A 5,445-nucleotide genomic window follows, 5' to 3' on the forward strand; every position below is an offset into this window, starting at 1 on the left:
GATGAAGAGCTCAGACGTACCGACATGGCTGCCATAGCAGAAGTCTTAAGATCTATTTGCTGAAGATGACGACAATATTTCATGCAGATGTTTGTTCAATAGACAGTTGCTCTCTCTGGGGAGACAGAACCTTCTCCATGAAAATAAAGACCACCAGCTTCCTGATGATAAAGGAGATCGAGGCTCATAATGCCAAACGCCAGTCCAGGTCAGGCTGTTCTGTGGGAGGTAGAAGGGAACATTTTAGCATTCTGGAGAATTAAACTGAACTGAGATTTGTTACTTGACACAGACTCCCTATGTTTCTTGTGAGCAGGAGCTGCATTCGAAGAGGCCGAGAAGAAAGATCGGCTTTATAGATGTCTTTGGCTGGGACAGGTAGGATGGGATCAAGACAACAGTGCTTATGCAAGGCAGCTCTGCTGAAATGTATGCACACAAGGCTGGGCTCAGGCTGAGGAGGTTCTGCAGAACTGTCTATTCCTGCTTGGACCCCTATTAAGCAGTTGATAACAGACATATTTCAGGATAACAGCCCCAGCCTTTGAGAACTAATTACTGCGCCACATCTTGCAGAGCAAAGGCCAGTCCTGCTCCAACGGGCTGGGTCACAGCCCTGCAGAGGGGCAGGACTGTGCTATTCCCTTTCCCACTGAAACTTTGAAATAACTGAAGAGACAGAGTACCTCCGGGCTGCCAAGCAGCCCCCCACTACAGCTACACTGAAGAAAGCTGCCACCCACTTGGCCTTGCTGCAGTGGGGCACACAAGACCAAAGGTGGGCACTGTCCTTTGGTAACAGCAAGTCGTCCCTTCCTGTAAGAGTCCTGTGAGACCAGAGCAGAGCAAGTGTGCGCTCCTGGGAGCAGCTGGGTGGCAATGCAATGAAAGGAGCAAAAAAGTTGGCTTAGGACATGCAGGGGGACGCATGTTCATCTGCAGAAATGCAGTACTTTTATTATGGGAGGTCCGTGAAGCAAGGGCTGCTGGCATCTGTCATACAATTTTTATGGGCTTTGCCCTGGCACGTTTATCCTATCATTGTAGTTTCTGAGGAATCACTCTGTAGGACTTAAAAGCATTACAAGTGGCCTTTCACCAAGCTCTCTATTATCAATTATTATAATCTCTCCTCCTTGACAGAATAACAGCTATTTTTCCAGGAGAAATAAAGAGACCATATGTAAAGAAATACCAGGAGGGCCTGGAATAAACACAGTGGCAATGCCTAGATGAAAATTAAATGCTTCATCATGCTCGGAACTGATCTAAATCAACACAGCACTCAAAATGCCAAGAGCTGCCATGGCCCCTTACCATAAGGTTGTTACTAGCAGCTTAGCAGAGCCCGTGAAATGTTTTAAAAAGATATATTCTGCAGAGAGATGCTGCAAATACTAAGGAGAGAAAGACTCATATGGGTTGTGTTTTTAACAGTTCCTTGACAGAATTTAAGCATATCAAAAAAGAAGTCAAAGTAGATATGTCAGGACCACATTCAAACATGTATTACTGCTGTTACAGAAGCAAGGTTCACCAGCACCTGATTCGTTTTTAAATTATTATTAGACCAACTAATATAACTGGAAAAACAGCCAAGTTTCAGGCATTCAGATCCTTCTTCATCACTCATTGCTGTCATCTTCTAATGGAGAGGCATCTCTACGGACAGTGCTTAAGAATTTAGAGATAGTTTAATTCTGTCTAGACTAGCAATTAGAGTTTTTAAACTGCTGGTTTAAACAGTTAGGATGATAAAGGACATTTAGAAATGGCTTTATTTTCCTAAAGTAGACAGGGATTAATTGTGAGGCACACAAATATGCTTTAGGATCCATGTTGTGTTAAGAAGGAGAACTATCTATGGATAGGAGATGCACCTAGAGAGAGTGATTTGCATAACACATACACACATGAATTGCACTGGTTTTAGCAATAGTTCAGATCACTTGGACTACAAATCTGATCAAAACTACGAGTCATACCCAGATATCCTGAAATCTTTTCAAAAGCTAACAAAGAGACTTTCTTCAGGAATCTCAGATCAAGGCCTTTTTCTTTGTTAGTCTTTGCTGAAGAATAAACGTTCCCATGATGGTTACTTCTGAAATCACATTTAACAACCTAAATAACATAAATCTGATAATGGCTTAAATAAGAAGTGTTCCATTATTTTTACTATTTGTTTCCCACAAATGCCTTTTTAGAGAACTATAGCTGTATACCACTAAAGCATATATCACTCCTGAAAGTAACTTTTCACCTTCAGCTATTAAAAAAAATGAATCATTTTTCTTGGTTTTAGAGCCAGCATTTGAACATCGTGAGGTCAGCCGCAGAATGTGCCACCGCAGCGGGTAGCCCTGGGTCATCTATCACTCTCTGCTCCCATCCTGGTCTGTGCCAGACAGCGCTGCTTTGAAATGCATTGGTCCCAGCAGTGGAAACATTTTATCGACTCTTCCTGCTCTTAACTCATCTAATATAAATCATGTGTTTGTAGTCCCCCAAAACCTGTCCATTCAAATTAAAAGAAAATCAATGATACTTTTCTTTTTCTGACTTCAAGGCTCTTCTCCATTTCATGTCTCTAGTGATTTCTTGCCCTCTTCTGTCTTCCTCACTATATGTTGTTTCTTCCTATTTTCTTTCTTCCACTCATTTCCATCAAATACCCTGCAAATGTTGGTATTAGTTAAGGAACAGAACAAGTTTGAGGGGATGTAGAACTGCAGCAACAGAGCTCAGATGACTCCCCCCATCCACCGACTTCGCGGCACTCAAAACCAGGGAGCAGAGACACAACCTCCTGCCATTCCCACTCAGTTTAACAGTAAGGGAAGAGCTGGGCTGTAGAGTGGGTGAGGGCAGGAATATAGTCATATACAACGCTTAACAGTACACCTGTAGCAGTGTCTGTGTTCCCTGCAAGCCACACAGTGTACTTCCTTACATTGGCAGGTTTTACACAAAAGAACTGGCATATTTGGAAATGAGTGCATTATGAAGTTGTGTGTTGCATTTCTCTAAAACATTACAGGGAGCAGCTGAATACACACATATATTTGTTTAAAACATAGAATACCGAAAAGCCTCTGCTATTTTGCATTTGCCTGTTTCTAGTGGACAGATTTTATGCAGACATCTGGAAGGCTGAACATTTCTCATGCTACCTTTGCTCCTAGTGCAGCATGAGCACCTGAAAGGCTGCAAGGGTCTCTTGTGTCATCTCCTGGTTGCATTAAGGCTTCAGAGCATCCAGGAAATTGCTACACAAAGGAAGTAAAAAAGCTGCAGAAGTTTAGCTGAAGCGATGATGTTCTTGGCAACTTTGAGAGATGCCTTCCACTCTCCTACAACAGCAAAATGTAAGAGGAGGGCTTTCCCCCCCTCCTGTTTCTAGAACTAAAGTGCTTTTCCACTGCATTAATGTATGTATGTTATGTAAATCCAGTATTCTTCAATCACATCTTTTACATGTGTTCAAGTAATGCAGACCCTGGCCACATCTACTCCTTTGCTTTGCATCAATGGAAAAATGCAAATAAAATCTTGAAAATGAAAGTGACTGGAATACAATGACGTTAATAAATCACTGAACAGCATATCCTGGGTGCAGGTGAGTATTTGAATTTGGGTTCCCTCTACTTTAAAAAGAGTGCAGAGGAGACTGAAGATCACTGCCGAGTCCCTCTGCCTCCTCAAGGACAGGACCAATAGCCCTGGGCACTCATGACAGCTTTATCTGGTCTGTTCTCACAAATCTACAGGAAAGGGGGTCCTACAGGTGTGTTACAGGTGAGTAACCTATTCCAGTATTTACAAGAAGCTCTCCAATTCAAAAATTGAAACAGAATCACCCTTACTTCAAAATTCGTACTGTTTGAGAAAACACTCCTGTGTCTAGCTATAAGAACTCCTTTTTTTTCCAGCAACATTTCACACACATGGTACTGCACAATCTAATCTTTTCTAAATAAGTCTAATTCTTTCAGTCTTTATTTGTGTTTTCTAAATATATTTTCATTATTGTCTTCTAGACTTTTTCCACGTTGTTTGTGTGTTTCTTAAGTGCAGTGCCTAAACAGCAAAATATTCCTGCTAATGCTTCATTAGTAGCAAATAGAGCAAAATAAATACCTTCTGTCACGTATGGCTCTCATATATTGTATCTCAGGTCTTCCTTTTTCTTTTTGCCCTCTTATCTGAAAACTGTACACATAAACTCATATTCAGTTTGGAATCCATTATAATACCCAGAGTTTTTTCCTCAAGTTCTGCAGTTATTTTTCATTTTATATTCATCCTTCAAAAATGTAGGGCTTCAAGAGGTTGATTAGCTTAAATTCAAACCATTACCATACTTTTTGTGAATTCTTATACTGTATGTTATGTAAGTGTACTTTCCATCCCATCCTCCATGTCAGTAGTAAAAATACCAGATACAGCTGGGTCCTGGTCCTACTCCAGCTATCAAGGGTACCCTTACCCCTACTACATCCCACTCTTTTTCTCTTTATTTACTGTAGAACAGATTTTATGAGGTTTTAATGATCTAATACATCTAAAAACAGCCTTCAGCTTACTAATCTCCTATTCAGACCAGCATGCCTGTTTCTTGGTTAGCTTTCATCATGATAAGCATCATCTATCTTACCTTTTGTTTGGAGTGAGGGTAGGGAGTGAAACGGCAAACACTCCAGGCTTTTTCACCATCTGATATTTATTCACCTTTCCTGGTAAGCAAAGAAAGAACTTTATATGATAGAAAAAGTATTTAAGATCCCATTTTTATGACTTCTTTTTCCCTGCTGGCCATAACATTTTGTCTGTCCATTTTTATTCCTAACATGCTGTGTTATTCTTTTATACTTGTTGTTGCTGATGCACCCTTCTTGTTTCTACTTTTTCAGCAATCTTTTTTAATTTTTCAGGTCATTGACAAGGCTCTACTGCAGCCACACAGCTCTATCAATTTTCTTTCCTTTGCATGAGGATAGACTGTTGTTATACTTAAAATATGGCCTGTTTTAGGAACCGCTCTTTAGAAGCCCTCTGCTTTCCTGAACTTCTGTTTGCCTTAGAATTCCTTCCCTTGTGACCATGTGTACCCATTTCTTGAGCTTATTGAAGTTTGCTTTTTTGAATCCCGTTGTTATCATTCTGCTGCTCTCATTCCTTTCTTTCCTTAGAATCATGAATTCTGTTGTTTCACAGTAACTTTCATCCTAATTGCTTTCCACCTTCAGATTTTCAACCAGTTTCTCTCTATTAATCACACTAAATCTAAAAAAAGCAGCCCTCCTACTTATATCCACCATCTTTTGAAAGGAAAAGTTTTTCTCAACCTATTTCACAAGCTTATTAGACTGCCTATGTCCTATTATGTTTTGGAAGATCTGGAATAATTAAAGTTTTCTCTTCCCTGTACTGAGATGAATTAGC

Source organism: Dromaius novaehollandiae, chromosome 31, assembly GCF_036370855.1.
Source record: "Dromaius novaehollandiae isolate bDroNov1 chromosome 31, bDroNov1.hap1, whole genome shotgun sequence".
Taxonomy (NCBI): domain Eukaryota; kingdom Metazoa; phylum Chordata; class Aves; order Casuariiformes; family Dromaiidae; genus Dromaius; species Dromaius novaehollandiae.